We start from the raw sequence: 9,550 nt of genomic DNA on the forward strand, positions 1-9,550 counted from the left end.
TTTATACGGATAATGATAACGTGCTTATCACTGAAGGACCTATATTTGAAGATTGGAATGTTGCCTATACGGATTGGCAACGACGTGATAAAGCAGCTCGTCGGTATATTATTTCTGCTCTTACTGATTCCCTTTTGCTTGATATGTATGAACTGCCTACTTCCCATGACGTATGGAAGTATCTTATTTCCAACTTTCAGAAGAAATCTGTTACAGAAATACTTTATTTGAGAGGGTTGCTTAACAAGTTACAATATGAAGTTGGCAGTGCCATGACGGGACATATTAAGTCTTTCAAATCTATTATTAATCAACTTGCTGCTGCCGGTGATCCTATTCCACAAAAGCAACTAATTACACTTCTCCTTGATACAGTGAAGGACTCTTCTTATGATAACATTGTTACTATTCTCTCTAATAAAGATGGTCTTGATTTCGACCAAGCTTGCATGTCTTTAATTGAATACTCTCAACGTCAAGAACGTCGGAATGTTGGTCACGATACAGCTATGATTTCACAAGAGGAGACTGTGTCACAACAGATGGAACGTGCTTTTTATGCTCGAAGGCGTCCATTTCAACGAGGAAACCGCAGAGGTGGCCGTCGTGGTAATATTTTCTCTCGTCTCAAATTTCCTAATAAGCAATGTTCTTACTGCAACAGAAATGGCCATACTCAAGATGATTGTTGGGCACGTCAATATGATGAAGAACACAATATTACCACAAAACAACCACGTTTATCTAGACACTCTTCTTCTTCTTCTTGTGAATATTGTGGACGATCTGATCATCCCACTCATATGTGCTACTGAACATCGAAACAACATTGTACCAGAAGCAAGCTGCGTCCTATGTTCAGTTGCTCCAGACAGAATACTTCATGTACGTGATGGATCACTTTTTATTGTCGATTCTGGTGCTACAGGAAATATGACATATCAGTCTAAGTGGCTCCATAACTATCATCCACTGCCAGTTCAACGTGTTGTTTATCTTGCTGATGATACTACTTGTCAAGTAAACGGTATTGGAGACTTATATCTTGGTACCTTATCTTCTTCCACTCGAATTTTGCGAGGAGTATTACATGTACCAGATCTTCAACGTAATCTTCTTTCAGTTGCTAGACTTGTTGATCTTGGTCTGTTTGTTGGATTTGATTATACCAAATGCCGAATTGAGAAAGATGGACAAACTATAGCCACTTCTCCTCGAAACGGTAATTTGTTTGAACTCTCTCTCAACGATGCTGTAGCAAATATTCTCACTGCTCCAGGTGATCATGATTGCAAAGTATGGCATCACCGTTTTGTTCATGCTGATTTCTCAAAACTCCTTGATCTAGCTTCAACGCCATGATCTTGTTCATGGCATGGATCTTAAAGCCCATCCCCATATGGGAATTTGTGAATTTTGTGCTCTTGGGAAACACAATCATAAACCCTTTCCTCTTTCAAATACAACTCGTTCTCATGACATATTGGATCTTGTTCATACTGATATATGTGGACCTCTACCTTCTTCGAGATCACAATATCGCTACTTCATTACTTTCATTGATGATTTCTCAAGGTATACGACAGTATTTCTACTTAGACAAAAATTTGAAGCCTTATCTGTTTTCAAACAATTCCACAAGGCTGCGGAACTTCAAACTGGTCGTCGCCTTAAGAAGCTTCGTAGTGACAATGGAGGCGAATATGTTTCTCGAGAGTTTGTGAGTTACTATGCTGATAGTGGAATTCATCATGAACACACTATTCCATATTCGCCTCAACAGAATGGTGTTGCTGAACGAAAGAATCGAACTATTCTCAATGCTGTAAGATGTATGCTGATTCATTCTGGCTTATCGCGTGTTTTCTGGGCTGAAGCTACTTTGACAGCAACATTTATTCAGAATCATCTTCCTACTACTACACCCTCTGGTAAGATACCCATCACAGCATGGACAGGTGACATTCCTTCTGTATCTCATTTTCGAACCTTTGGATGTATTGCTTATATTCATGTTCCCAAAGAAACAGAAACAAAGCTTGATGCTCCTGGTCTTAAAGTTATTTTTATTGGATATTCTGACACTTCCAAAGGCTACAAATTCTCTGACCCTTCCTCCAAGAAAGTAATTGTGAATCGTGATGCTACTTTTAATGAACAGCTTATGGGAGGCTCATGGTCCATGGATGATTCTGATGATACTAAATCATTGCTTCAGGCTTTTCCATTTCTTTCAGAAGATGAAACTCTTCCTATAGAGCAACTTTCCTCCTCACAACCATCCATTCCAAATGTTGCCAATGATGATATTGATATTTTTATTGATCTGCCTATTGATTTTGAACATGGCTCATGTCATGTTTATGATGACGATATTGCTGATAATGTTTTTTCTACTTCTAAAGATCCCGTTACTATGGAAGCAGAGTACGATTCTCTTATCTCTAAAGGTACATGGATACTAACTGAATTACCTCCTGGTCGTACAGCTATTAAATGTAAGTGGGTGTATAAAACAAAAGTAAAAGCAGATGGATCTTTTGACAAGTTGAAGGCACGTTTAGTTGCAAAAGGTTACTCCCAAGTAGCTGGTGTTGATTACCAAGAGACTTTTTCACCAGTTGTTCGCATTACAAGTGTTCGAGTTTTATGGGCATTTGCTGTTCAATTTGATTTAGAAGCTCATCAAATGGATGTGCAAACTGCTTTTCTTAATGGTGACTTGGAAGAGGAAATTTATATGGAACAACCAGAAGGGTTTGTTATTCCAGGTAAAGAAGACCTTGTTGCTCAACTCCATAAGGCACTATATGGTCTCAAACAAGCTTCGCGAGCGTGGTATACAAAATTTGATCTTTTTCTCACCTCTAAAGGATTCATCTCTTGCTCGTCAGACCCCAACTTATACATAAAACGCCAAGGTAGCAGTTTTGTGATTCTTGCTCTTTATGTGGATGATACCATCCTTGTAATCAATGATTTGGGATTTCTTCAGCAAGTGAAAAAGTTATTGTCTTCTTCATTCGATATGGTGGATCTTGGAGAGATTCACTCTTGTCTTGGCATTCAAATCCAACGGAACCGTACAAAAGGTATTTTATTGCTTCGACAGTCAAAGTTTATTGCAGATACTATTCAAAAATTTGGTATGGAATCTGCACATTCAGCCAACACACCTTGTCTTGCGAGCTCTACGAAGAATACTTCTGACAATGGCGGTCAACTTGTCACAAATCAACCTTATGCTAACTTGGTTGGATGTCTTCAGTTTGTTGGCATGAACACTCGTCCTGATATTCTGTTTGCTCCTAACTATCTTGGAAAACATCTTGCATGTCCTTGTCTTAAGCATTGGTCTGCTGCAAAGCGTGTATTGAAATACCTGAAAGGCACTACAGATTTTGGTTTAGTCTATCGAAGACAACTCACATCGGATTCTATGCAATCTCTTTCTCTTTTGGGTTACACAGATGCAGACTGGGCAAGCTCACATTTATCTATGGGATCTACTAGTGGAAATTGCTTCTTTATAAACGGTTGTCTTGTTTCTTGGACCAGCAAGAAACAACGTTGTGTTGCAGTTTCTACGACTGAGTCAGAATATGTTGCGGCATCACTTGCAGCTCGTGAGTGGATTTGGCTTCGACAAATGCTGGTTGATATTGGTCACTCTCCTCTTTCTAGCACACCCTTGCGGTGTGACAACCAAAGTGCTATTAGTCTTGCAAAAGACTATGTTCAACATAATAAGTCAAAGCACATTGCTGTCCATTATCATTATGTCAGGTATGAAGTACGCAAGGGAACCATTATGGTTGAACACTGTCCAAGTGACCAGATGATTGCAGACATTTTGACCAAAGGCCTCAATGAGTCACGTTTCATCCTCTTGCGCTCGGAGCTTGGAGTTGCTTCGGCCTCACTCTTTCTAGATTAGCTTCTTTTCTATTGTAATAGCTTTGTACATATGACATTGTAATCTTTTAGGTACCATGCACTATGCACACTCCACATTTGCACCTTGTGATATCTAAGTCACTTGAATATTTGTACATAGATGCACAATTCACTTTCACATCATCACCGCTGGTTCATATTTCACATTGTATAGGGGCTTGGGTTTTTCCCTTGAACTCCCCAAGGGTTTTTTCATCCAAAGCTAGAGACCTTTGTTTGAGTGGGGGTGTTGGAGCTATATATGGCTCACTCTACTGAACTTGGTCTCACCTATATATTTGTATCTTGTCCTCAATATGAATCAGTCTTTGGGAGCGTATATGGTGTGTCTGTTGTCTCGTCTCTCTCTCTTTCTCTCTACATCTCAACACACACAGCCTTGCCGGTCCCTATGCAGCTGCTGCAGGCTGTCGCTTTGCTCCATTTACGTTATGGCTAGCTAAAGAGGAGCTCGCTGCAGTATTAATTGGCTTTGTAAAAATAGAAGCCGTATTTTACATCGTAGGGACATAGTCACATGTCTCATATAGAAAAGTGCTAAGACATTTAGAGCAATTAACCTAAGTAAACATTGGGGATTGGGGATGAATGTGTTTTGGCCCCTTTTCCAATCAAATTTGAGGATGAGAAAAAACAGTTTTACGAACGTATTAAATACAAAAATTCCTTCAAGGTACATTTAAAGAGGGAAATTTTAAAAAAATATGGGATTTTTTTGTAATTTAACTCTATTTTCTTAGATTTTTCAATTATATTTTCTTCTTCTCACCTCGCTTCAACTGATTGTTTTGATTTCTCAACCAGCCCATGGCTAAGCTGAGGCACACTTTTCTCGAACGCTTTTAAAAAGGAAACTCACTTTTAACCCATACAAAATATCCAAAGCAGATATATTTCTTGTTAAAAATCAATCTTGCAAATCAAGTCATCTTAGCATGTCATTTGCATTCACACAAGATTGGTTGTTAGGGGAGTATTGACCAAAATGTCAACTCAAGTTTCCATCCAAATGTATTAATTATGTTATTGCTTTGCTGACCACCTAGGTGAGATAAGCAGCAATTCTCTTCTTTAAACTCGCCACAATAGAGCAACTTATTTCTCAATAGATTGTTGCATTTTCTTCTAAAGTGATGCTTGAAAGCACACTCACAAGAGGACAAAACAATTGAGGTTTTTGATGGAGTGTTGATCGTCCTCAAAGGTGAATCCAAAGAAGATGGAACAAGAGAGGTTTTTGTGCCCATCCTGAAAGGTGGATCCAAAGAGGAACACAAATTTTCCATTGAATGGATGCATGCGATGCCAATGATACCCTCTTCATTATTCCTTTGTGAAAAAATAGTCTAAAGAAGACAATCTACATCCTGGAATATGGAGGAGGAAGTGGGCATGAATACAGTTCTTACCCCATATTGTGATGCATTCTAATCTAGTTGGGCATGTTTTACAATTATTCTAGAATACTATGGGATTGCATATTGGCAGTGTTGGTAGCATCCAATCTTTGCAATATTTTACATAGGGTTTTGGTTGGTTCTAGAATTTGCTTCTTGATTCTCTAATCCAAGCAAGGTGGTGTGTGCCTATGACTTCATTGTGCATTTGGATGAAGTGACAACATGCCTCTATCAAATCAGTCATCATCTTCCTCCCGCAATGCCTCTCGACAATGTGTGCCCTAAACCCCCTCTTTCTTGTTCATGCAAATGAATCAATACTCAAGTATGCATCAAGCCATCTTATCCAATTGGAGTCACATCTCTCTCTCTCTCTCTCTCTCTCTCTCTCTCTCTCTCTCTCTCTCTCTCTCTCTCTCTCTCACACACACACACACACACACACACACACACACACACACACACATAGAGTTCTATATTTGGGAGCAAGTTGCTCGGTTTTTGACTCGCTCAGAAATATTTGCTCATTGTTTGGTAAGACTCGGTTGCTCAACCTAGGGGACTACTTTACAGAGTAGTCTCGAGGTCTTTCTACCTCATGTATGATCTTGTAAGGCCATCAACTAGGGTTTTCTCTCTTCAAGTAAGCATTTGGGATTGGTTAATGAAGCACCTTAGATTGTATAAAATGGTCTCATTTAGTAATTCAAGTAAAAGATTAGGGTTTTTAATAGGACAAATGAGAACTTCATATGTGAAATTTAGGCACGAGACTGCACCATATCATCACACATACAAGAGTTTTGAGTTGATCTTGGTTCTTTTTTAGATGGAACCTTTCATGAATAGCATTTTTTCTCCATTTTAGTGTGTCTGCTGCTTTGAATCCTCTATTTTTTACTAAATTTTTCAATGAACTCTCAAGGTCAAAACCCCAGTCCTTTTCTAACCGCACCGCAAACTTTGTAGTACATTTTTGGTGAACCCAACGTGAAATGGGCTAGGGTGATGGAACGGAATCTTAATTGAAGGTCTCAACAAAAAACTTTAAAGTTATAGAGAAACAAAAGCAACAGGGGATGAAACTTGATCCAATTGCAATGCAGATGTTTTAAGCCTCTGTTATGTTTATGTAGCATAAACAAGCTCTTAAAATAAAGAACTTTCTTCGACAAATTTCCTTCAATCAAGGGTGAATAAGTTGGACCAATCTGATGGTAATTATGTAACAAAGTATTTTTGTGGCTATGTGAAGGATATGAAGGTACATTGAGTACCCGTAGTAGAGATAGTATAAAGTTTTTAGCTAGTTGTGATTCTTCAGATCAATGAGCCTATAAAATGGGAATTGGAAATGAGCATGGGGGCTAGATAAGCAAAAATGACAAAGAGACAAGATTATAGTCAAAACTACTCAATCCCCAAGCATTCATTAGAGTTTTAAAAAGGTTATTTTTTTGGTACCAAAGAGGGAAAAATCCATCTTACATGATGTTGTCAACGCAATGCAAGATTTTAAGTTTAACAATTGCAACGTTAAAAGAGAACGATCAAGCCAATCTACAATGCAAACACCTAGAAATAGAGAAGGATTTGTACATAGGTGCATATGGTGTGATGGTACTAACCATGAAAGGAAGGATTGTGAAAGGTTCAAAGATGCTTTGATGAAGGATATTTTTTTCTTTAAAGAGGCAAGACTCACTTAAGTGAGATAGGTAAGCCTTTGGGAAGGAATTTGGCAGAGGAGGGATGAATAAGCTATTTGAGGACATGGCTTCTAGGTCTACATGTCATCTCAATGGTTGAGGCAACCGCCCATGGGTTGAAGGTGGAGCCTATTAAACAAAAAAGAGTGGATAATAATTTGGATAAGATGTATCATCTTATAAGATCCAATATAGAGACAACAACAAATCTCAAAAAAAAATTGGAAGAGAGGATTTTGAATAATTTACTTTGGGTAAGGTGCTTGGCATAGCAAATCAAGAGTTCCATAAAGAAATAATCGAAACTATCAAGAGAAAGCAACAATCTCTTACTGAGTCTATTTGTGTATAGGAATTTGAAATGCATAATGTGTACATGTTTATGGTAAACAAAGCAATGAAAATGTTATTGGATGTTACAAGTCTACAAGAGAAGTAAGCCAAGTTCATTTCTTGGGTTACTAAGATGAATACAATACCACTCATTGGACTTATTACTCTAAGAGTCATTAGACAAGAGCAGCTACCGAGACCCTAGTGAAAGGGGGAGACTTAAAAGTGGGAAGGTGCAGGACCTCTGGCTATGAGAGTTAGTGATGAGAGTCATAAACAGTTTAAGAAAAATCCTTTATGTAAAATCACCAACCCCTTTTTTCTAAGGATGATTGCAAATCTAAGAGCGTTTGTGATAGCAAAGTCACAAACCTTCTTTCCTATTGTGCTTGGAATTTTCTTGTTTTTATAGTTGAGATTATGATGGGAGAATCCCCAATTCACATTCAATCTCACTTGAAAAGACCATTTAAAAACACTAAAGTTTCATCCATGAAACCTCAATGCTCATACAAGCACAAATATCAATCAAAACCCAAACCTCTTTCATGGTATCATGTAGCCTTGCCCCCAATTACATAGTCGTAACATCAAACAACTAAAGGGAATGCACGAGCTTCCACCTTTGCGACGATGATTTTTTTATTTCTCAAAGATTTGAGAGCTTCTAAGTTGAAACCCGCACACCATTTTGATAAGGAAAAAACGTAATTCACTCCCTCACAAGCTCAGATTCAAGGTTGCGAAGAGACGAGACTGCATCACACATAGATTGGGAAACCAGGGAAGCTATTGCACAGTAGTCAAAAATTGCAGGATTTTTTTTGTAGCAATCAACCCTCTCTCTCTCTTCCCAACGTAATTCCCAGCTGATGTGTCATTTCGTAGGCCATTTTTCCACTTTGGACCGAAACTAGGCTATTTTCAGCTCGTTTTTTACCCAAAAAATACCATTTTTATGCGAAAAATTATAAACAGAGTAAAAAAAAGTCCCTAAATTTATGGGATCAATCACATAAGCATAAAAGGAATAGATATGCATCTTTTTTTATCAATATACCATTTTGGGTCACTATCCATGCAATTCTGCACTGCAGTTGTTAGCTGCTATTTTTGGTAGTTTTGACCCTCATCAGTCTTTATAGGTGAGATGAGTGTGCCACCATAAAACATTTGGAATATGTACATTGTCAAACCAGATTAGCAATCTTATCAAGTGGCAAAGCACGCAAAGGCGCCACCTTTAGGGCCAGGATCCCCAGATAGGTATGCACATTATAGCCTAAGTTGCATTTATACGCCCGTATATTATAAAGTGTATGTATATGTCACAGGAACAGAATAATAGAGATAGACAGCAAAACAGAGGAAGAAATCTTTGTATTGATAGTGTTTGATATAACAAAGGAGAAAAATATATGGGCGCACTCTGTTGTACGGAGCTCGAACCTGCCGACCACCCCCGAGCTTCAATTCGCTTGCATGCAGCGTCTCACTCCCACTCGCACTCGCAGAAGAGAGATCAGTGAATGATCCCCAAGACGCACCACCCGTCCTTCTATTCTGATTTTTTTCCTCCAAAAGCATGCGGCCTCTCAAAATAACCTCTTTTCTATTTTTGGTGTTCGGTCGACTCGACTTGCGCGCCAAGTATACCTGCGAGAACAAGGTAAAAACGTGATTGCGAAGTGATCCGTAAAGGTTAGATTTTTGAAATTGAACATAACTCCCAAACGGAGCCAAAACAGCCCAAGTCCGTCTCACACAATCTTGTTGCCCTCGCTGCGCTCTTCGACGGCTATGTGATGGAAAATTTCCATAGCCTGCTCTGATTTGTTGAAAATCAACCTGCAAAACAACATTTTCTACAAAAACGATGCAAAAACAGCAAATTCCACTTTTTTCTTAATCTTTGGCCCTCAACGAGCATCAAAACATCAAAATCTCTAAAGACTCAAAGAACCAAAGTTGTTCCTTATAATGCAGGCTTCAATCGCTTCATACATCACTTTTTCAAAATCCCACGTTAACACCTTCAAAAATGCCCCAGAAAGTGCCTTCCGAATCAAACAATTTTATTGGACGAAAACAATCCACGTTAACACCTCAAAATCAAGTCCTGTTATAGTATATTACATATTTATACGCTAT

Source organism: Adiantum capillus-veneris, chromosome 12 (assembly GCF_014529385.1).
Source record: "Adiantum capillus-veneris isolate H3 chromosome 12, ASM1452938v2, whole genome shotgun sequence".
NCBI classification, from domain to species: domain Eukaryota; kingdom Viridiplantae; phylum Streptophyta; class Polypodiopsida; order Polypodiales; family Pteridaceae; genus Adiantum; species Adiantum capillus-veneris.